This window comes from Delphinus delphis, chromosome 8 (genome assembly GCF_949987515.2).
Source record: "Delphinus delphis chromosome 8, mDelDel1.2, whole genome shotgun sequence".
In the NCBI taxonomy this organism is placed as follows: Eukaryota; Metazoa; Chordata; class Mammalia; order Artiodactyla; family Delphinidae; genus Delphinus; species Delphinus delphis.
This window is the reverse complement of record NC_082690.1, coordinates 44,527,729-44,552,580: the sequence shown is the minus strand read 5'-3', so window position 1 is coordinate 44,552,580 and position 24,852 is coordinate 44,527,729. Positions and strand designations below refer to the sequence as shown.

Here is a 24,852-nt window from a genome sequence, read left to right as displayed (position 1 = left end):
GTCAACTGCTCTTTGTAAGCTGAGCTCAAATGCCCTCCCTTGGAGGGCTTCCCAGACCATCTCACAGCAAGGATGATCACTGTTCCCTCCTCTCTGCACAGTTGTTTCTTTCCTACTTGGCCATGATCACATATTTGTATGCATTGAAATTACTATTATAAAAATGTGATTTTCCTTAAAACTATTTATAATAACGTGCAATTATTTTGTCTTGCATATGTTCTTAATGCTTCACCCCACTGCCATCTTCCAGATTATTTCCTCCATGAGAGTAGGGGTCAGCAGCTCTTGTGCTCACCACTGTGAGATCCATATCCTGACTGAGTGCCTGTTACATAATTACATCTGGCACTCAATAGATATTTGATTAAAAAATTTCATATTTTAAGTCAGGAATCATGTTTTATATATATATATATATATATATATATATATATTTTTTTTTTTTTTTTTTTTTTTTTTTTTTGGTACGTGGGCCTCTCACTGTTGTGGCCTCTCCCATTGCAGAGCACAGGCTCAGCGGCCATGGCTCACGGGCCCAGCCACTCCATGGCATGTGGGATCTTCCTGGACCGGGGCACGAACCAGTGTCCCCTGCATTGGCAGGCGGACTCTCAACCACTGCGCCACCAGGGAAGCCCTCATGTTATATTTTGTATCCCTTAAAAAACTACCACAGAGTAAAGTATGTGACAAGCAAATTTACTTCTCCTGATGAATGCCTACTTCAGTATAGAACAGAAATGCCAAAGAAAAAAAATCTGCAGTTAACAAGACAGTTGTTTCACTAGAGACACTGTATTAGTTTCCTAGGGATGATATAACAAAATTCCACAACTGGGTGGCTTAAACAACAGAAATTTATTGGTACAGTTCTGCAGGCTAGAAGCCCAAAATCAAAATGTTGGCAGGGTCGGTTCCTTCTGAGGGCTGTGAGAGAAAACTCTGTTCTGTGTCCCTCCTGCAGCTTCTGTTGGTGATAAGGATTGGCATCCTTGGCATGTAGAAGCATCACCCTGACCTCGGCCTTCTTCTTCATAAGACATGTTCCCTCTATGAACGTCTATGACCAAATTTCCCCTTTTCATAGGGACTCTAGTCATATTGGATTATGGCCCACTCAAATGGCCTCATGATTTCCTCTGTAAAGACCCCCTCTCCAAAGAAGGTCACATCTGAGGTACTAGGGGTTAAGACTTCAATATATAAAATTTGGGGAAACATATTCAACCTAGAACAGGCACATATAAATTGGGCTGGAGCATAGAAGTGACACATTTCTAGACTTAGTCCCACCAAAAAAGATTTGAGGTGGCTTATAAGGGGGTTGTGGAGTTTGGGTGAAATGGGGTCTAAGGACTGTCATTGAGTATGGGGTTTCTTTTTGGGGTAATGGAAATGCTTTAAATTTGATTTTGGTGAAGGTTGCACAGCTCTGTGAATACATTAAAAACCATTGAATTGTATACTTTAAATGAGTGAATGATATATGAATTATATCTCAATAAAGCTGTTAAAAACAAAACTAGGAAAAAAATAAGATTCACGAAGTACAACAGAATGAAAAATAAACAAGAATATAGGGAAGATGTACTAAATAAGCATACTTCCCTAACATGTTATGGGCCATAAAATGGTTAAACAATAACAATTCTAAACTGTTTCAGCCAAAGGAAGATATTCTATGCACATTTCTGTCCAATGGAAGGAACTTTTTCATTTGAGATCTCCATGAAGAATACACTCTTTTTGGGAAGAGAAGTGCATTTTAAATGGTGCAGGCAGTGGTCAACACACACAGGGAGAAACAGAGACAGAGGGGGGAAATAGAGGGACACTGCACATATACACCTGGATATGTACAGTGAATTCTGAACACTAAGGATGTACATATATATGGTTAATTTCTTTTCAGTACAAAGAATCATCTGAATGCAGAAGAACAGAATATGAAGACGCATAGAAGAGCATTTGCAGAATTTAGGCCATGCAAAAGAGAAGAATTCTTTAATTGTATTTCAAAGTCCTCAGTTATAGAACTCCTCCATATTTGGGGCTGGGACAATGTTACCTTACTCTTGCTGTCAAGATTTTAGAACCCAGAATGTACAAACCCAAAGCTATAATAGTGATGATGATGATGATTTTGGAGGTGTCCTATCTGCTGAAATATGAGCTAGCACAAACATCTGTCCCACTTGCTTATTAATCCAAATTACTTTCCTGTGTGCAGAGTTTTAACTGAACGATAGAGTTGATCCGGGATGACAAAGTCCAGAGTGTTTTTGTCAGTAACTTACTCCATGTTTATGTAAAGTCAATAACGAAAATAGAAAGGGAAAAAAGTGTTTATGACCTCAATTCTTTTCAATTGAAAGGAGGTACAGAAAGAAACTTAAAAAAATGAGAAAACTACTCTGGCCTCTTAAGAATCTTGGCTTCATACCTCTAAAGAAGTTATGCTTCCTCTCCTCCCTGCTTCTCATTCCACCCCATTATATAGCACCATGTTCCCTGGGGCTTCTGAATGAAGGGCATGACTCAGCTGTGTTATGTATCTATGATAGTAAATACACTGGTCTTGCAATGCCCAGGCTGCTTTCTAGTGAAAGTAAGACATTCAGATGCTTAGACTTGACAAAAAGTAATAATAAAGGCAGACTTCTCCTACTGAGTTACTCGGCTTAGCTGTAAAAATTGTCTGAAATACTTCCCACTTATGCCTAAAAACAAAACACACTAATGATTGCCATAGATAATTTTATTTTATATTTTATTCTGTAACCAAACTGAATATTATCATATATATCTAGTGTGTTGCTTACTTAACATTTCATTTATTTTCAACTGCCTGTAAACCATTTATCACAATCCCAGACACATAACAAATAAGCAATAACTGTTAGTTATTATTACATTATTATTTCTTTTATTTAAAAAAATTGTGATCCTTACTATGTGTTGTTTTATTTACTCAAAGATGATTCCAGAATTTTTACAGCAGCTGTTGCAGCTTGTTAAGAAAAGTAATTAAGAATGAAAGTACTATGAATAATTTTGTAGCAGTTTAAATAATTTTAAAAGCTAAATAGTTACAAAGTAAGAGGACTTTACATTGTTCTGTTACCATTTCTTTTAAACCACAGCTCCTGATTCCTGGTCTACTGTTCTTTCTATTAAACAGCAAAATCCAGTTGAATTATATATTAGTATATGATAACAAGAAAATAATACCCAGATAGAAACACAGATGGAATTGGGCAGTTTTCCCAAGATCAGGAAGAAGAGTATCTAAGAGACACAGGGATGGTCATCTAAACAGAAGCTAAGCTGTAGATAGATATTTTGGCAATCCATGCGGGGACCCTGGTTCTTCTGGAATCTGAAACTATGTTGCAATTTAGTCCAGAGACTAAATCTGTTCCCTCACTATTAGCAGTAGCTGGAAAATCCCTACACACTGTAAAAACTAAATAATATATATATATTTTATGGGCAGAAGGTTAAAGGATTTTTTTTTTTCTTTTTTTTTTTCTTTTTTTTTTTGCGGTTCTCGGGCCTCTCACTGTTGTGGCCTCTCCCGTTGCGGAGCACAGGCTCCGGATGCGCAGGCTCAGCGGCCATGGCTCACGGGCCCAGCCGCTCCGCGGCATGTGGAATCTTCCCAGACCGGGACACGAACCCGTGTCCCCTGCATCGGCAGGCGGACTTTCAACCACTGCGCCACCAGGGAAGCCCAAGGATTATTCTTCTAGAAAAACTCCTGGTTTCCACTTCATATCAACTTTCTTGTGACTGGGCTTTCCAAAGAGGGCCCTCCTTACTGGCTTGCCATTTAGGGATAAGCCATTCCCTTACTCAGTTAGGTCTGAGATCTGGAAGCATTCCTTAACCTATCAATTCAGCTAGGACAAAGGTGGAGTTTTAAAATCTAATTTGTACTATAACACATTTTTAAAGGAGAATTAAAAGAAAAAACTGGAGCAAAAAGACATAAAGAAAAAAATTCTAATCCAAATTCAAACTCCACAATCTGTTTCGACTGGTTGGCGTAATTCTTCATTCTTCCTGGAGAATGTCACCTTGAAACCCTCACCCTCAGGTCTTCATCACCACCACCCCCAACTCCCTCCTCTCCTTTGATTTACTTGCTGTGAAGGGGAAGAGCTGGAACAGAAGAACAGATCAACTTCCTCATCGGAGTGGACAAGAAACAATGAACTGAATTACAAAACCTGCATTAATATCACTTCATATAATCATGTCAGAGTCACAGGTGGATGAGCCAATTCTGAGGAACAGCTCGATTTTCCTGCCACTTCTGAAGGGTAAAGAGGTCTTTCTCCTCCAAAGCCATTCTAGCTAGCAAACTTATATCAAAAAAAAGAACTTTTTTGCATACTATTGGCCAGTGGCTCAAAATACATCTTGTTTAGTTCAGCTCTTGGCAGAAGAAAACGTGGAAATTCATAAAGAGTTTCTTAACCAAGATATAGTGCATATTGGAAATGGACGCAGTCATAGTATAGACATTTCTGAAGAAAATTACAAAGTATTCTAGTGCAAGAGGGCATTGAGTACCCCAATATAAATCAGAAGAGTGTGAAATAGCTCACAAACAACCTCGTCTAAGCCCTCAAATGGTTGCTTAACGAGCTACTGCTCCAACAACAACAAAGTCCTTATAAACCTAAATAACTTGCATCAGAGATATCGTTGGCAAGAGATCCTTGCCTGATACCCATTGGACTTGCGATAAAATCCAAAATCCTGAACCTATAAATGAGAAGTGTTAAATTAATTAAAACAGGAAACTATTAGATGGTGTGGCCCTAATGCCACGGTGGCCCATGTAACCAAACCCAAATCTAACCCTATAAATGCCTTAATGTTATGAAATCAAAATGCCAAACACAGCCAATCACAAACAGGAAACAAGGCTTTAAACTATACCCAATCAATAATTTTCTTACTTTTCTCCCGATTTTTCTCTAGAAAAGCCTCTCCCTGTGCTCCTGTCGATGGAGCATTCCTAACCACTTCTGGCTTGATGTTGCCAAATTCCATTCGATTTTTGCTCTCATAAATTCTTAAAAATTTTAATATACCTGAGTTTATCTTTTAACGGTTCTGGTTTCAGACTGCGGAACCAAAGGAGACTCCCTCCAACCTCCCCCAACACCCCCAGGAGCAAGAAGCAACCAAGCAGTTGTACCTGCTGAGCCCTTGAATTCCCTGCTTTCTCGATGCCTCTGGAGATGGTGGGTACATCCCTCTTGGATCCTAGCTCAGCAGCTTTTACATTATTAGCTTCCAGAATTTATTCGTGCATTTCTTTTTCCAGACTAGGTCCGGAAACTGGCCAGAGTCAGACTGGGTTTGACTTACTGGACTGGGTCTGAGGTTGGACTGGGCCTGACTTAAGCCTCGGGTAAATAAAATTTTGTCCTAAGGCTGAACAAACAAGTTAACCTTATCAACAAATATTTTGAATTCATTGACCACAGTGGAGAAATTTTAACTTCGATAAGCTTATCTATATATGAGGTAACCTAGAGAAAATGAGGTCTCAGACAAGCACTCACCATAAAGGGTACTGGGAAAATTATTTTTCCTCTGCTACAGTTCCTGGTGACCAAGATGGGACCTGCTGGGACACCCCACTCGTTCCAGAGCCTGCAAATGGGATCCTGGGCAAAATGGCAGAAGCCAGCAAAGGGTGAGAATTCCTACCAAAGTCAGTTCTCTCAGATCTCTATCTGTGGTGCTTGGTAGAGAGAGGAAGGTAAATTTCATGCTGTTCCTTCCTTTCCAAATTCAGATTGCCAGGCCAAAAGAAAAAAAAGTAAGAATTAGATCTTTGACTTGTGACTCATGAATTTGCTTTCAGGTACTCATTGGTTGTCTGCGCTTTCTCTCCCAGGAACAGCTATTACCTTCTTGTCTGTTTTGTTTTGTGTCCTGAGAACTTGGCTTGACAATTGTCATGTTGTGGACCCCTAAAATATGACTGGAGATAAATGTGGGTTACATCCTATTGGTGGCTAGATATGGCTGAACAGAAACGTGCATTGTACCATATTTGCAGTTAGGGTCCTACCACTATTGCCAGCTCTCAGGATAATTGTCTAATCCATTTTTTCCTTTGCCGATCTGTGCAAGTGGCTCTGGATATTGAGAGGATAGTATCTTTTGCATCCCTTTAGACCATTGGGAATGAAGAGGACATTGAAAAAGGTGATTAGAGGGCTAAAGACACCTGAAGCACTTAAGTTGGTGACAATCTTTCTTCCAATGTCCTGGCTCTTTGCACTAATAGCAGAAATTAGAAGGGCTTTGGTTTTGTTTGGGAACCTTCATTAGCTGGAGTTGAAAATTAAGAATTTTAGCAGTCTTTCTTTTAGATGACTCATCTAGGGTACGAGTGAGATGATTTGCCAAATTAACTAAATCTGGAGTGGACATAGTTTCTCATTCCACCATGGTCCTTTTAACTGAAAAAGAAAGACACCAGTTCAAAATGTTAACAAGCATAGAGTTAAAGGCTACACAAGTAGATTCAACATCTGAAGGAAGATGAGGATTTTCTTTGAAAAAAATCTGAAGTTGATTATAATAGCCATGAAAAGGTTCATCAGATTTTGGTGTGCTAGCCTGAATTTTGTTCCAATCAATAGGCTTAAGAAAAGCTACTGTAAGTGCTGGGTAGAGTTCTACAGCGAGTGTTCTAGCCTCTTGCCAAAAGTTAGGAGTTTGTTTTTTTAAATCTCTTTCAGGGAGTTCCCATTGGGCAAGTTTCATCCAATGTTTGGCCTGACTCTCACCAACAAGCATGTAAACTAACTGATATAGATCTGAAAAACCAGGCTGGGAAGTCTGATAACGATGTTGAATTCTTCAGCAAACCTATGGGGTGGGGGTGATCCTTAGTTACGTTAGGAAACTCTTTAACTGTGGCTCACAATTTGGCCTTAGTCCAGGGAACATAAAAAACTTGAGGTTTGTTTGTATCATCAGAAGACTTAACTTTAAAGGGGCAGGTTCTGATAGGTTCAGAGGAGGAGAGAGTGTGGAAAGTTTTAGGAAAACAGGGAAGTTCGGTGAGAGAGTTGGAATGGAGAAGCAGAGGTTATAGGGGAGGTAGAGGCAGTGCAGAACAGAAGGAGAAAGATGGCGCTGGAGGTGGGGCCTGAGCACAAGGATGGCTCCCACGCATCTGGATAAAAAGACTTGGGAGGTTGGGGGAGGGAAAGAGCAGCCTCAGAAGCCATTGTGTCTTTCGTTAATTGTTCGTTTGCCTCAGTTATTTAAAAATTGTATTTTTCAGAGAAGAAATTTTAGACTTCTGATAACACTTGAAAGCCTCAAAATACCAATCGACATAAGTATCCCATTCAGTTTTGACAATTTTAAAGCCATGGCTGTCCAATACAATTTTAAGTAAGTTTGGGGAGTTCAAAAAGTTCCCTGTAATGGGCATCAGTGTTCTAAATTACTTTTGGTTAAGTAGGTCCACTTAGATAGAAATGTGCGTGACTGCGGACTGGAGGGACTGTGGTTTTAATTTATAAAACCAGCTGGGGTTTCTGAAAACAGGGGGCATGCTCAAAACTTTTAGATAACTTGGATGCCATTTCTTAGAGGTTTTACTCTAGAAAAGCAAAGAAAAGTCCTAAACTGCACAACTTCAATAGGTACAGGCTGGTTCCAAAGGAATCTGACCAAAGGCTTAGCAGCATGTTTCCAGTAGGAACAGCCCAATTTCAAAAGAGTCAGTGCAAAGTACCAAATGAGTATTCAGAAAAAAGATAGAGCCTTTAACAGAAAGGACAAAACCTTCAAAAAAAAAAAAAAAAGCAGGTCCCGTGAATAAAGCCTGGAAAGTTTTAAAATGCAAAAAGAGCACAGCTCCAGGGTCTTCAAGAAACCAGTGAGCTCAGTGGGCTCTGTGGGTACCAGCACCAAAGAATACCCCCAATAACCAGCCTCAGAGTTATTGGGGGGTCTTCTCTGGATCCCACTCTCTGACACCAAGTAATGTTGACCTACACAATAAAACAGCCAGTTATTTTACCAGCAAAATGAGTTTATTTGAGAACAGAAAAAAAAATGCAATTTGGGACATACAATTTATGGTGGTGAACCACAGGCAAGTCTGGAGGACAAAGGAGAGGAAAGTTCTTTTCTAGGAAAGGGAGAAGTGAAGGAGTTGTTATAAACAGAGAGTCCTATTATAGGAACTGGAAGTTTTCATTGGCTAAGCTGTGACAGTTTCTCATTGGCTGGTCTGTGTCCAAGCAAGGAGAAATTCTTTCTTTTTCCTGCTGGGCAGTAAAGTAGTAACCTTCTTCCTGTTGGAGACATAAAGGTAAGTTTCTTCCTGTTGGGTCTGCAACTGACATTAAGTGGTAGGGCATGAGCGCTCCCCCTTCTGGCCTCCCAACTCCATTCTAAATGAGGTTTCTGTTTATTAATTTTCCTAAAAAAATTGAAGGTAATGTAGTTGAATGGATAGGTCAGCTTCATTGTCGTTTAGGTTGCAACCCATTTTTTGAGGAATTGAAAACAACTGTATTTTTCTTACAGATCAAGTCTTTACAAGAACAGAAATGCAGCTCTAGAACAATTAAAAGCTCACCTATCTTTTTACCAATCGCCAAACATCCCCTATTCATCTCAAAAGACTTGTAAGTATTGTAAAATTCTGGATTTAGGATCAAAAGTCCTTCTTGAAGAAACTTGCATTCATTCCCTGTATCTTCGAGACGTAAATGTTCTACCTGGTCTTCTCTAGGAACTGAGGGCCATCTCTTTGAAACAGAAACTTCAGAGAGATAATTCTTATCAGAGGAAAAAGAAAAAAGAAAAGAAAAGAAAAAAAAGGGGGAAAGCCTATTTGGAAACTAATCAAATGAAAAAATGGAAAATCTTAACACTCTCCACAAATATTAGTAAAAAGTTTGTGCCATCTGAGCTGGTAAACTTAACTTATGCATCTGCCAGAAACACAGTTTGGATCCAACCACTCTTTTCTAAACTTGTGGGTTTGTATTATTATACTATTACTAAAAAGCTGGCTTCGCCCCCTGGTGGGTGTCAGCCAAATTGCACAACCAAGTCAAAGATCAGGAGAAGGAAGGTTGTATTACTTGCAGCAAGTAAGGAGTGGACCGGGGATCTTTCCCACAGCAGTGTCTCCCTGCAGAGCAACATTGGGGAAGTTTTAAGCTAAGTGTACATACATTCTCATGAGGGGGTTTGAGCAGAGGAGAATTCAGTATAGAATTAGGGCAAAGTTCGACAGAGTCCAAGCTCTAGTTGATTGAATTCAGACAGGGTCAACATCATCATTCCTTAGGTTCCGCCTGATCTGGTGGTTGAGTGCTCAAGGGCGTCCGATTTCTGTGAAACAGCTCGAAAATGTTCTTCAGGTTAATCTTTACCATTGTGGAACTGGGAGTCTTTACAACTGATTTATTATCTTTGTTATTGTTACTTCTGTTGCCTGATAACAGTCATCTGTTCCTGAATTATTTTGTTCTTTTAAGATCATTAATTACTGAGACCTGTTCAAGAACAAGCATTGTGGCCAGGCTTAGATCACAACATAGCTTAGGCCAAAAAATAGCTTTTCTTATGTCAAGAAACCCATGTCCGGTTCTCCTCTAGGGACCCCTACCCTATCTGCTTCTTGGTAAAATTTTAGAACCATAAGTTCTTTGTTTTTGCCTCCCTGTATGTTTATGTATGTCTATGTATGTATCAGTGTGTGATAGTTTTCTGCTTCCAATGGTATTGACAAAGTTAATTTTTAAAGTATTCTATTTAGTTGGCTTAAAGACAAAGCATTTCTATACATCACGTATACTATCAGGAATACAGAAACTAATCCAAATGCTTTTCAGAATTAAAGACCATTCCTACACTTGAGTTAGCCTAATGTGGAAGAAAATCTCTCAATAGTAATTTCATGTCCTTTATGCTGTAACAGATGTGTAGATGGAGTACTATGGCAACACAGAAGATGAAAACGTCTTCTTGGCAAAATCCAGAAAAAGTGAACTGCAGAGGTGATATTTGAGAAAAATCTTAATATACAACTAGAACATTTCCAGAAAGCTAAGTGGTAATGGGCATTTGAGGCACGAGACAGATTTTATAAAAGCCTAATGCCACAAAACAGCCAAGAATGTTTCAGAAACCATTTGAAATTTTATGTAATAAGTTTTTATGATAGATGATGGGATTAGAGAATGGGAGAGTAGAGTTGAAGGAGAGATGAGGTTGAAGAGCTTAAGTATTCAAGATTCAGTGTTGCAAGTAAAATAAACTAAAATTATTTTAAGCAAAAGGGAGGATGGACAAAGGGGTAGGGGTTTATTACAAGGACACAAGAGTATCTCATAGAACCCAAGGGTAGGAATGACACTGGGTGTCAAGAAACCCTGGAATCAAGATCAAGGTCAGGAATTAAGGGAGTACTCCATTTCTAATACTATCTCTGCTCCTCTCTGGACACGTGCTTTATTATACTTTCTAGTTAATCCCAGTTCTCTGTGAATGTATCCATGTGGTAGGCAGAAGCTGACTGGTCACATATGTAACACTTCCAGCCACTTCAAACTACAATTCAATACCTCAGCAAAGAATACCATCTGCTAAATGGAATCAGGTATCTTTTCTTCATTCAACTAACTGTACCCAGAGGCATGAGGTTTTCAAGGTAGATGTCCACTGCAAGAATAGATTAGTATAAGGTCCTGGGAAAATGTGCATAACCTGATGAAAACAATTCAACTTTATTTTGAACGGTTAAAAAGAGTAAAGGCAAAGATTTTCAAGCAAGAGTCAGATACGATCGCATTTATTTTTTAGGAGGACCCTAGTGGTGGTTGGATATGACTAAAAGAGAGAACAGCAACCAGGTTTACTTTGTTTACTATTGTATCTGCTGCACCTGGCATAGTTCCTGATGCATAGGAGACTCAATAAATATTTCCTTGGTAAATGGATAAAGAACGCCTTAGGCTTTTATCCTGAACAACAATGGAGAATGGTGTCATTTATTCAGATAGGGCAGATAGGGAAGCTGGGTGGAGGTGGGGGTGATGCTGGAGAGTGGACAGTAAATGTGCTGGGGGTGGTAGTGAAGTGACTTTTATGTATCAACTTGACTGGATTAAAGGATGCCCAGAGAGCTGGTAGAACATTATTTCTGGGTGTATCTGTGAGGGTGTCTCTGGAAGAGATTAGCATCTGATTCAGTAAACTGAGTAAAGAAGATTCGCCCTTACCAACGTGATTGGGGTCCTAACAGGACAAACAGGTGAAGGAAAGATGAGTTTCCTCTCTCTCTTCTTGAGCTGGGTCATTCATCTTTTCCTGCACTCAGACATCAGAGGAAGTGGTTCTTGGGCCTTCAGACTTGAAGACTTATACGAGAGACACACCCCTACCACGCCCCTTCTCGGGCCTTCGGTTGAGGACTGAATTATACCATCAGCTCTCCTAGCTCTCCAGCTTTCAGGCAGCAGGCTGTGGGACTTCTTGGCCTCCGTAACCATGTGAGTCAGTTCCTATAATAAATCTTCTCTTTTGTATATCTCTATATAGCCTATCAGTTCTGTTTCTCTGTGGAACCCTGACTAATACTGGTGGGCCTGATAGACTCTCAGGTGGAGATTTCAATTAAGCAATTGGATGTTTAATTCTGGATCCCAGGAGTGAAGTCTAGGCTGACAAAAAACATGAAAAAATGGAGGATTCTATCAAGATCAGTGATATTAGTGACACTGACTTCTGTGACAAATCTATAGGATTTAACAAAATAGAAGTTTATTTTTCACATCTATAAAATCCAGTGAGCATTCTTTTTTTTTTTTTTTTTTTTTGCGGTACGCGGGCCTCTCACTGTTGTGGCCTCTCCCGTTGCGCAGCACAGGCTCCAGACACGCAGGCTCAGCGGCCATGGCTCACGGGCCCAGCCGCTCCGCGGCATGTGGGATCCTCCTGGACCGGGGCACGAACGCATGTCCCGTGCATCAGCAGGCGGACTCTCAACCACTGCGCCACCAGGGAAGGCCCCAGTGAGCATTCTTGATTGCTGGTTACTCCTCCAAGTAATGATTCAGAAATGGATGCTCTTTCCATCTTGAGGCAATACCACCCCCTAGAGCCTCTGATATCTCTCCTAGGTCTTGTGTATTCAGTCAGATGATTGAAGTGAAGAGAGAGGATTATGTAGGAAGTATTGAAAGGCTAGGCTTGGCAGTGGTATATATCACTTCCTCCTATATTTTATTAACTCTTACACAGTAATGTGGACCTACCTAACTTCAAGGGAGACTGAGAACTTCTGGCCTAGTTGTATGCCTAGGAAACAGGAAATGTGTTTGGTGAGCAGTTTCTACCAGAGCATGGATCATACTTAGAGTTTGAAATCACCTCAGGAGATGCTATAGAAAGAAGAGAGCACAGGGCCAAAGGCAGAGCCTTGAGACAGTCCAACACTTAAAGGGCTGGTAAAGGAGGAGCTGGCAAAGGAGACTGAGAAGGAATGCCAGTTTGAGAGAAGTGATGTCATCTGGTCTGGAAGAGAAAGTGTTAATTGGGGAACTAGCATTTCACTTTACTAAACTCTTTGAGGATCTGTATTGTAACATTTAAAAAATTGTTTTGAATATCCTTAAGGGCAGGTTTATACAGAAAAAAAAACTATTCAGAATTTTTAATTTTTATAATCTATATTTGGTTGATTGAAGTTTGAAATTTAAAAAAGAACTTGTTCTTTCTTAACTTTAGTTTCAGTATATATATCTTATTCAATTAATAAATCAAGTAAATTTTAACAATAACCCTGGGACCTTTCATAATTTTAGTCTTATTTTACACAGTTAATTAAATACTGTCAAACATTTTAAACAGCATTTAATGTATTCTGTTAATTTTTAAGCAATTCAATCACCTGACAAACCTTATCAAGTACTTAAAATTAATCCTTATAAGTCTAAAAAAGATTAATTTATAATTATGGGGAATATTAACTTCTTTTACATATTTCAGTAAAACTGCATATAAATATAGCAAGTAATTTCAATTTAAAACCCAAAAGATTAACTGAATTACTCAATTATAGAGCTTATATTAGAATCAAGTCTAATCGAATAGGCCAAATTCTCTTAAATATCACACAGCACAATTTTGAAATAATAATTAATGGAATAATAAATAATTAATTTGGTTACCTAAACATTTCTATGTTTAAATCTAAATATTCTAGAGGTAAAAGTATGCTTTCTCACAAAGGAAGTATTGGTGCCATGGCAAGGAGTCTTCAAGGATACTCTTGCTTGCATTTTGTTGCTTGCATTTTGTCTCATCTTGGAAACTTATGACTTGTGGATTTTAATTTGGTCAAAAGTGTGATTTCTGGCTCCCACATTTACCAGCAGGGTAATTTTGAACAAGAAATCCTGATAGAATGGTTGTGACACTTAAATGAAATAATGGAAGTAGAAAAGCTTAATTAACTACCCTTTGTTAAGTCAATCACTGGCTGGTACTATTACTGATTGATTTTTCAGACCAATTAGGACACACCGCCTGGAGCTATAAACTGAATGAAACTCCAGATGTCCAAGCTATTTGGAAGAAACTAACATCACAACAAAACTGATTTTCTTATATACAGAAGGAAAACTGTTGGAGAGGTGGATGACTCTTGGTTAGGAAACCTTTATAGGAATTTAAAAACTGATTTTGACTGGAATATTCTTTTTTCCCACAGAGACGATTTCCTTCAGTAAAGAAATAAGCAATCACAATTATCTAGCTGTTTGACAACGTGAGAAGTTTGACGTGTAGACATGACCATCAAGATGTATCTTTGAATTCTGAAGGATCTAAATGTTTTTTTGGTATGGTCCACTGTATTGTGAAAGAATTATTATTATTTTTTTACTTGAAGTATAGGTGATTTACAATGTCAGTGTTAGTTTCAGGTGTACAGCTAAGTGATTCAGCCATATATATATATATATATATATATATATATATATATATATATATATATAATTTTTCATATTCTTTTCCCTTATAGGTTATCACAAAATATTCGGTATGGTTCCGCGTGGTATAAGGACCTAAATATTTTAATGTATGTGAAACATCATAAAACATCACTGATGTGCTCCCCGAGCAGCGGCAGGGATGCACAGAGGCGCAGGAGGAGAAGGAGGCGGGGAAGAGGAGGGGAGTCGCCGCTTCCCAAACACTCTCCGGGGGGCTGTGCGCGACGCCCGCCGCCGGGAGTCCGGACCCAGCTGCCCGCGGCCTCTTCCCTCCCGCGCCTGCAGCCCGGGAGCAAAGTTGCCGAGAAACAGCGGGCCGAGGGCGCAGCGGGGCGGCGCTCTGGCCTCTCTACGCGCGCCGCTTGGGGGAGGCGGCGGCGCGGACCAAGGGGAGGCAGCAGCAGTTGGAGGGCTTGGCCGGACGCAGTAGACGTAGCCTCGGCGCGGCGGGAACGGCGGCCGAGGCGACCCGACTTCGCGGCGCCCGGACGTGAGCCGGTCCTCAGACGGCAGCCACGGTGCCAGAGTGCTTCCCGGGGGCCCCAGGCGGCTGCGTGAGCCCCGGAGAGGAGGGCGCGGTCCTGCGCGCGGAGGAGCGGGAGGCCCCACACCCCCGCACCCTACCTTCTCGCCGAACTCTCTAAAAATAACTCCGGCCCGCTGGGGCCGGGAGGAGCCGCAGCCGCAGTCCCCTAGAGCAGCCAGGGAGGCGTGTAGAACCAGGGTCCGGAGGGAGCCTTCCCGGCTGCGCGGAGCGAAGTTGGCGGAGGAAGCAGGAGCTCCCGGCCGCCGGCCGCCGCGCGACCCTCGCCCTGCCGACCCGCTGCCGCCGAGGTTTGACTAATTGGGCCGAGGCGGGCGGGCAGAGCGCGCAGGGCGGAGGCGGCGGCCGAGGGCGCAGAGACACCCTGTCCCGGGCCGCGGGGGCAGATGGTGTCCTATGTGGATAACAGCTTCCGCCAGGCGGTGATGAAGAACCCGGCTGAGAGGACCCCCCCCCCCGCCCCCGCAGTTGTTGACTGGATAATGACGCATTCTCCTAAGCGTTGGGATGGTGACTACAGGGGATCCTGCTGCCAACCGTCTTCAGAAAAATAAGCCCTCCTGACCCTTGGGACCATCAGACACTTAGGATCTAACGCTTGAAAGCGTTGCTTCGCATGTTAGGTATTGGATGCCATTTGTTCAAATCGAAATGCTCTCCTCTGCCGCTGTTATTGTTTAATGAGGGGAGAAGAGAATAAAATAGACTCTTCCACTGGCTGCCTTTGGACAAGGCCCAGGAACGGCACCTGGTACTATTATTTATTATTATTTTTTTTCTGATGCAGCCGTCACATATGGGGATCGTAGATAGATTGCATATATTCATCAAACGTGTGGAAGATGGATGATAATTTTACAAGGAAAATTCATTTCACAGTGTCTCCAGAAAGTTCCTATTCTAAAGGGTTGCTTTATCAAAAACAAGGAATATCCTGCTTTGGTTGTGTTGCACTGCCTCTCATGTGCCTTCTGCGTCTGTTTGTTTTACAGTTGTCAATCAGTCAGTCTTCTGCGTCTGAAAATGCACGTTCCAGGGCTTCCCTGGTGGTGCAGTGGTTGGGAATCCGCCTGCCAGTGAAGGGGACACGGGTTCGATCCCTGGTCCGGGAAGATCCCACATGCCACGGAGCAACTAAGCCCGTGCACCACAACTACTGAGCCTGCACTCTAGAGCCCGCGAGCCACAACTACTGAGCCCACGTGCCACAACTACTGAAGCCTGCGCACTTAGAGCCTGTGCTCCTCCACGTGAAGCCACCACAGTGAGAAGCCCGTGCACCACAACAAAGAGTAGCCCCCGCTCGCCACAACTAGAGAAAGCCCACGCCCAGCAACAAAGACCCAATGCAGCCAAAAATAAATAATAAAATAAATAAATAAAAGAAAATGCACGTTCCCAGTCACACTGTGATGGAAAAGCAAATTTCAGTGAAATGTTTCAATGCCTTTCAGTGTTTGAAGTTCCTAGTGAAATCACACATGCTGAGAATGTTAGAACCTAGCAAGGTGGGTCAGAAATTATGTCAAAGGCCTTTAGTGGAAATTAGAGAGCGGGGAAGTGGTGTCTTTGGTTGGTTGATTAGAATAGTAATGACTCGAATGTGTGTGTGTGTGGGGGTCACCAAACAAGACTTGAAGAGACAAAACCTCCACTGTGACAGGGTGTGGATTGTGCCAAAGAAATGAACTGTTAAACTTTTCTGTTTCCGTGCCAGTTGTGGAGAACAGAGTGAAAACCGACCAGCACAGAACTTGGCCTGAGTCAGAAGTGGGCCAGTTACTACTGAATGGCAACGTGAAAGCTTCACTGAGGGTCTGAAAGCAGCACATTTCCTCCCACCACACCTTCATAGATCGTCACCTTAGAGAAACCTACCAAACATTTTGAACGTTCGTAAGTGTCTACCCTACTAATTTTGATGCTCATTTGGTTATTACTAATGCAAACTCATGTTTATTTATTATTGTTTTAAAGAGAAAGTAGTTGGAAATGTGAATGTTTTCCATCTTTACCTGGCTTTTCAAAAATAATCTTCTAAAAGTTTGAAATTTACTCAAAAGTAAAAAAAAAAAAGCATCACTGATGTAGTGGGGATTACTTGAACTCTGGCAACCATTACTGGGAGCCGGATGTGGGTGACTCTTGGGACTCTAGGCTGCTGTAAGGGTTCCTAGGTAAGAAAGAATGGTACACTGAATCTGAGGACATATTTCTTCTTTTATGTGAGTGGGAAGATAATCATGACTGTCTCTTGACCACTTCCCCAGTGTTGGCAGTATATAGAGAAACCTATATACTGGGTTGGGTTTGTGTGTTCCTTGATAATCACAGTGGAAAGGTGAGGTTTTTTAATACTGTTAAAATTTCCTTCATATGGAGGTGCCCAGCTTGATCCTTCAGTTTTCCTGTCAGCCCTTTGATAAACACTGGCCACATGTAATGAGGGATAAATCAGGAACCTGACTATACCCAGCAACTCCCTATCTGAGAAGACCTTCCCAGTCGAAGTAAATCAATAATACTTTATTGTCGTTTAAGCTTTTTCTACTTTAACCTCCTTTTATTGCTATTTAATATGAAGATACCATGAGATAAATTTTGTTGGTTCCATCTTTTTAAAAGTAAAGTCATCTCTCATGGCCCATTATCTAGAATATATGCTGTGGTTGCTCACCTGTTTTGTGAGCTGGATGTAGTTACAAAAATATATGTGTGGTGTGTATGATTCCAACTTAATGGTCTTTTTTTTTTAACTCTCAGCTTTATTACCAAAGACACACTCTCAGACACTTCATTCAGTCCTCAATTCTTTTTTTTTATATATAAATTTATTTATTTATTTACTTATTTATGGCTGTGTTGGGTCTTCGTTGCTGAGGGCGGGCTTTCTCTAGTTGCAGGGAGCGGGGGCTACTCTTCATTGTGGTGCACGGGCTTCTCATTGCGGTGGCTTCTCTTGTTGCGGAGCACGGGCTCTAGGCGCGCCGGCTTCAGTAGTTGTGGCACATGGGCTCAGTAAATGTGGCTCGTGGGCTCTAGAGCGCAGGCTCAGGAGTTGTGGCGCACGGGCTTAGTTGCTCCGGGGCATGTGGGATCCTCCTAGACCAGGGCTCGAACCCGTGTCCCCTGCATTGGCAGGCAGATTCCCAACCACTGCGCCACCAGGGAAGCCCAAAGATTAAATTCTTAAAGAGAATGTTGAGGATTCCAAAAATAAATTTGAATAATGGATTATTTTCGTGGACAACACACATATTCAATATTTCTTGAATTGCTAACTACTTAAACTACACTTTTTTTTTTTTTTGGTCTGGGGAAATACAGGAAGCAGACAATATTTTAAAAATCCCATATGTAGTTAGGTATAAAACTAATGAATTTAATTTACTTTCTTGAAAATTATTCAGAAAAGACATACAATCAGATTTGTAGGAATGTTATTTTTGGAAAACATTTTATGGGAATAATTTGGAGGAATGTTATTTTGTACTTAAAATTCTGAATATATGTGGTATGATGAGATGATTTCAACATGTTATATAGGCAGCACAGGACAGTGAACCCTGAGAAAGAGGAAACAAATGAGGGAAACCCAGTGATAGACCCACCTTACTGCCTGAAGATTTCTAGGTCACAACACAGGGTGGGGGCACCCTGAGTGTAGATGTGAGTTCAGGGAGGTCAAGGTGGTTGGCGTTCCCAGGACTGAAGCCTGCTTGAGGGTAAAGCTGCACAGAGAGACAGAGACAGACAGAGACAGACATCTCTAGAGGGCCCCAAAGGTGGAGTCTGCAGCTGAATGCCGGTCAGTTAATGTTTGTGAGGAAATATTCCAGGTCAAGAAAAGAGGACCCCAAAGAGAACCAGTAGAACAATCCTGCATCTCACACAGGGCTGGGAATAGTTGTTGTTTCCTCATTCACAATGGGAAATCCTTGAACTACATGGGATATAGGGGAGAGGATGTGGAAGGGGATTGCCCCTCTGGTGGGGAAATCAAGCCCAGATTAAAGACTTCTCTCTCCCCACTAACAGTTTAAAAGCACGCTTTGAAAGTCAAGATTTGTTCCAGAGTTAACCCCACTTCTACACTCCTGTGCAACCATGCCTTCTGTGGCACAAAGAGGCAAAGATAACAGAGAAATTAAAGGCGGTTCCACCCACACTCTTCAAGTAACAGACACCCCTTCTCCCAATTACTCTGGCCTGAAGGAAGGGCTCTCCCAGGGCCACTGGTGCCCATGCCACTGACACCACTCTGCCATTTTGCTGTTGCTACACAGCGCAGCTTCATGACTGAGCCTGATCTTGGGTCAGGGGTGGGAGAGAAAACAAGAAAAAATGAGACTCCCCACCTCCACACTTTCTGTTTTCAGGGGCCTCTTTGCTGATCCTCTGACGGGAAAGAGAGGGTCTCTTGGAGTTTTTCTGTGAGCTCCTGCTGTGCAGTTCAGAGACTGGGGACTTTCTTTGGTCCCGGAGTAAAGCCAGGAAAGAAAAGAGCCAGAGGAAAACCAAATTTTTGTCACTCAGTTCTTTGAGATTATAATTCATTAGACTGATGCGCGGCCTGTGCAAGCACCAGGCTGACCTGGCTCTGCTCAGAGACACCCTCTGGTCTGAGTCTTCTTGTCCCTGACAGTCGATCACTCTCCCCAGCCTCTGCCACCCCCTGCCCTGCTGTGGAGCCGTCGGGCTCACGTGAGCTTTCCGCAGGTATCGGAGCAGTGGGCTATGGCAGTCTGGCCTCTGTCAGAGATCAGGACTTCTCCTGATGTGCTGCTGGGTAAACTACAGCAATGCCTCTCCCACCCCGCTCAGATGCCTCCCCAGTCCAAGAAGCCTCTGCGTTCTACAGCCAGCTCTTCGCCGGGCCCTGGCAGCCCTTGGTCCAGTGCAGAGCTGCGATGTGAAGTATGCTTCGTGGGGCTGGAGTGTTCGCTAGGCTCAGGCTGGGCACGTGCTGGGGCAGTTTTCAATCTGCCATTTCTGCCCTGCCAAGGGAGCCAGCAGGCACACACATACTCCTCACAAGCAGAGCCCAGGCCTCCCACATCCCTCCTGTTAGTCCCAGAGCAACTCCAATCAGCCAAAGGAGCTAGTCTTCCCTACACAATATTATACACTAAATGGTCCAAAAGGGTTGTTTATGTACTTCTTAATGAAAGAAGTTTAATGAGAGAGCTTAAGATTTTAAAGAGAATGTTGGGGATTCAGAAAATTAGTGAAACATTTTGGAAAATAGATTATTTTCATGGAAGATATACACAGTTATATTTTTTGAGTGATTTGCTTACTATAAAAAGAAGAAAACTTCCTTTCTTTAGTTTAGAAAATACAGGAAATGAACAATAGCCAAAAAATACTCTAGATGCAAGTAGGTAAAACATTAGTGAGTTCAATTTACTTTCTAGAAGATTAGTCAGAAAAGACTTTGTAATCATATATGCATTATTGGATTATTTAAATTTCTGGGAATACAGTCCTAAAATGAGAGGATTCTAAGTGATTACTGTATACATATAAATTTTACACTAGACATGGATATCAGCAATTTTACACTAGACATGGATATCAGCAATATTAAAGCAGTGTCCTTTCCTGGGTCAAAATATCAAGTACATATTCTGAGATGTCAGTAGCAGATGTTATGATCTCAGGACGCTGTAACAATTAAGCCATGGCCCATTGGCACAAGATGGAGAAAATGACCACAGGAACCAAAGAGAACGCCTCAAACTCTCCTGATGTATGAATGTCTGATTTATGCCTGAACAGGCACGCATTGCATGTGGGTGTAAAATAGACTTCTCAATAAATCTGCTGTGGTATTTACCTAATGCCATCCATGAAAATCAATTTCATGTGGATTGAGTTCAATGGGAAAGACAAATTCATCATTTTAAAAGGAGTGAATATTAAAAGAAAACCTTTTTGACCCTTTGTTACACAGTGATTTCCTAATAAAGAAAGAAAAACCACAAATTGAATAAGAAAAATGATCAATTAACTATAAACATTAAGCATTTCTGTTATCAAAAGTCATCTTAATGGAAGAGAAATGCTAGGAAAAACACTGTAATCCATAAAACTAGCAAAGGATAAGTGACCAGAATATACCAAGAGACCTGAAAATCTGTAAGACCAATATAAGCCCACTACCCCAAGCACAGAAGGACAAAGAATAAGTTCACAGGAAAGAAAGGCAGATATACATAAAAAGATGCTCAAACTCATAGGAAATCAGAGAAATAAAAATTAAAATCACAATCACTACCTTCAGATATTTTTAAAAATAACATTTATAATATTATTAATATTTTATTTTAATAACATTAATATTTTTTAAAAAACATTAAGCTCTGGTGATGACAAGAGGAACCCAAAATATGTTACAGGAGTAAAAATTGGTACAATTCTCTTGGAAATCAATCTCTAGTGAAATTCAAGTTGAACATATTTAGAATCCTGATTGAATAATCTAGACAAGAACAAGTGCTATATGTGGCAGGTACAAATTGGTCATAACAGCATAATATACAATCACCAAAATAATAATAAAAAAGAAACTCTGGCCAATCTCAACTCCATTACTGGTGAAACGGCTAAGTAAATCTAAGTATAGTCTCATTAAAGAGCATCATATGAGGATTGAGAGCCAGGAAATTAACCTGTGCATATACAGTCAACTAATCTTTGACAAGACCAAGAACACACAGTGAGGAAATGATAGGTTGTTCAATACATGATGTTGGGAGACTTTTAAGTTCCTTCCTGCATAGGGCAGTGCTTAGGTGTTACCAGGGTTAAGAAGTGCTCAAAGGAATTAGGAAAGCTCTTGGACGTTCCCAGCGATCCAGTGGTTAAGAATCCACACTTCCACCGCAGGGGGTGTGCGTTCAATCCCTGGTCAGGGAACTACGATCCCACATGCCTAGCAGCCCTGCCCCCCAAAAAAACAAAAACAAAGGAAAGCTCTTATCCAAAGCACTGGGTGGTGCTTAGCAGTACTGAAGCAATCCTGACTCCAGGCTTCTAAAACACTGGACCCACGAGGGTTGGGTGATCCAGTGCCAGGGGTCCTTAGCCCCTGAATGGGAACATCTAAACCTGGGAGTCACCTAGCAAGGCAGGGTCCTGATGGACCGTAGTGACCATGATCCTGGAATTCTCACCCCTCTTCCTTCTTGACCCAGCACTGACATATTTGCCTCAAAGGTCATGGGATTCCTCCTCTTCTAAGTCAGATCAGTGCTTAGTAACCATCCAGAAGAGCTTCTCTTTCCAGTGGGTAATTCCTGCCATGGGGGTGGAATAGAGGAAGAACACTCATCCCACATGACCCTTTGCTGGGACCCACAGCTTACAGTGAAACCAGGGCTTAGAATCTAGTTTCCAGAAACTCAAATGGAAGGCCCCACCGCAACATCATCAAAACCTGGCATACGTCATTTATTCAGCAAAACAAATATCTAGCAAAGGCCAATGTTGATAAACTTGACAGTCTAGATGAAATGGGTAAATTCATTGGAAGATACACACTACTAAAGCCCACTGAAGATAAAAGTAAGTAAAATGAATAGCTGGATATCCATTAACAGAATTGAATCTGTTATTTAATAAATTACTCTCAGACTTCTCTTTTGAGCAAAAATGAAGTAACAGGGATGGGATTTGCTCTTCTATCTTAAACAAGGACAACCCAGAAATGTGACATATAAAGGCAACAGTTTTCAGACATTTGACAATAAGCATCACAGGAGAGTAGACTTAGGGACCAAAGGAAGGGAGCCTTGTGACAGTCCCATTTTACTGCCTGGAGATTTCTAGACTTGTCACAGGGAGGGGGAACCCAGACAGAGCCCAGTGGTCTCCCCGAGTTGAAGAGACAGGGTTGGAAGTTCAGTAAAACCAAGGTGGCTGGAGTTCCCAGGATCGAGTACTAGTTGAGGGTAGAGTTGCACAGAGAGAGCTCCAGAGAGCTCCCACAGCAGGAGCCTACATCTGAGTACAGATCAGTGAATGCTTGTGAGGAAAATATCCAAGATCAAGGAAAGAACCACCCCAAAGGGGAAGATGGAGCAATACCTCAGGTCACACAGGGCTGGGAATAGTTCCCACTATCCAGAGTGAAAAATCCTCACGGTACAGGGCATATCTTTTAGAACACTCAGGGGGCAGGGAGGTTGGTATTGTCCCAGTGGTGGGGAAAATCCAGCCCAGATTAAAGACTTCTCTGCTTTCTCCTTACACCGTTTATAAGCAAGCCTTGAAAACCAGAGATTCTTCCAGAGTTAACACCACCTTCTAGCCCCTATAGGACTGTGGTGGTCCTCAAGTCAAAGCAACAATAGAAAACACTTAAGAAGATTTCACGCACACACCCCACTTTGGACAATAGGGGCCTCTTTCTGCAGTTCCTCTGGAAAAAGGAAAAAAGGGCTCTCTTGGGACAAAGCGTCCCCATTTGCCATTTTACTGTTGCCACTCACTGTACCTTTTTGACAGTGGCTGATCTTGGGGCAGCACTGGAAGAGAAAAAGAGAAGATGAAAAGAGAAACAGTGATCTCCTCTCACACTTTCCTGTTTGCAGGACCCTCTTTTCCTGGTCCTCTGACTAGAAACCAGGTGTTTACGTTTGAGCTTTTGCTGCATGCGCATGCTGTGCAGATCAGAGAACTGAGTCTTCCTTCAGTTCAGTCAATGCCAGGAAGGAGAAGAGGAAAAATAATTCTACCAACTCACCTCCACTGTGGGTAATTATTCAAGTCTTAACTTCTCTCCTCATTTCACTTTCTAGTTTTAATTTTTCACATTCCTCACATGGTTACTTTTTATGGTCAGTTCAGAGCTTTCAGTTGTAATCTGTAGGTGAGACAGACTATGGAGAATTTCCTCCGTTTTGGCCAGTGCCAGAGTCAATACAAAACTTTTCAGTATGCAACAATTCTTGGACCCCTTCCAAAGATGAGGGCATTATTAGATTGCTTTAAATCCCTAAGCAAATATCTGGAAATCTAGTTATCATTTCTTTTCCACCACAACTTCATAGAAATACATATAATCCCCAAATTATTCCCTAAGCAACTTCTCTTTAAAGAGAGAGAGCAAAAGTTGGAGAGATATACTCCAATAAAGATGTAAAAAAAAAAAAAAGATGGAGAGAGGGAAGGAGAAAGGGGAGTGGGGAGAGAAAGATTGATTCTTCTAAAATAGAAGAAAAAGAAAAAATTGTTTTTCCTTTTGATAAGCTCTCCTAGAATCTACTCTTTTAACAGCTTTCCTATCTATCATACTCAGTGTTAACTAGAGTCATTATGGTGGACAACACATCCCCAAAGAGATAGATTTCAGTGTCTGATCACTTTACAAAGTTGTAAGATCTAAGTCAGTGACACTCTCTGAAATGAAATTTCACTGTTAACAGCTTGGATGTTTTGTGCCTGTAAGAAATAAAGTTTACTGTCCATCCTTGAAAATGTATATTCAAGGTATTTTCACTCTACATATCTTCCTTAAAAGTACTGCAGTATCCAAGCATCTAGGTCTTATTATCTATACTACTACCACTCTGAGAAAATATGTGTATGTTCCTAAAAATCTCTGTTCATCATTGAGAGCTACTAATAGAAACATTGAGGAATCAGATCATACACAGTCTATATTTTGCCAGTTAAAATGAATTTCTGAGCCATGTACCTGAACAATAACTTAATTCACATCTTTATTTAATATTTCTCATCGCTTCTTGAGCTGCTAATTGTGTCTACATTATAGTAACTTTTTTTGGTTATATAGCCTTTGCTTTTAATAATTTTCCTACACATTCATTCATTTGTTCCAATATATTTTTGATGTCTCTCATATCCTTAACCAGGTGTTTCATCCCTGGAATGTGGCTGGGAAGAGGACTAACGTTGGCCTTCGCTTCTTGCAGTCTGCAAACTAGAAAAGAAGACCCAAAATCTATTGTGAGTTTTACAAAGAGAAAGAATAAGCTGTTCTTGAGGTCATATTATAATTGACCTAATCTAGTTTGGTAAACTGAGGATTAAAAGAGGAATAGGATTTAGCCAGATGAGTGCAGGGAGAAGAGAATTCTACGCTGCCCTTGAGTTTTGACAAGGACTCTCTGGAAGGAGAAGCCTCTGTGCTTTTTGTTCATGCATTTGGCTGAGTTTCCACACCCATGTATTCTTTAACCTCTAGCAACTTCAGATGGCAAATGAAAAGTA

The 24,852-nt window shown here is 41.3% G+C and overlaps 2 long non-coding RNA genes across 8 annotated transcripts in view; one reads left to right on the top strand and one right to left on the bottom strand.

Annotated features, from left to right (window-relative positions):
- Nucleotides 1-5,414, bottom strand: part of LOC132429609 (uncharacterized) — a 44,516-nt gene extending 39,102 nt beyond the window's left edge. For all 7 annotated transcript variants that reach the window (XR_009520367.1, XR_009520370.1, XR_009520372.1 and 4 more), the window contains exon 1: nt 5,216-5,414. This is a non-coding gene — a long non-coding RNA (uncharacterized lncRNA). The remainder of the gene's footprint in view (nt 1-5,215) is intronic.
- A 166-nt stretch (nt 5,415-5,580) lies between these two features.
- On the top strand, nt 5,581-24,769 carry LOC138414149 (uncharacterized). The gene is made up of 6 exons (XR_011246569.1): nt 5,581-5,719; nt 8,587-11,564; nt 13,787-13,916; nt 15,606-16,509; nt 23,211-23,373; nt 24,495-24,769. It is a non-coding gene; the product is annotated as an uncharacterized lncRNA (long non-coding RNA).
- Nucleotides 24,770-24,852: the final 83 nt, after the last annotated feature.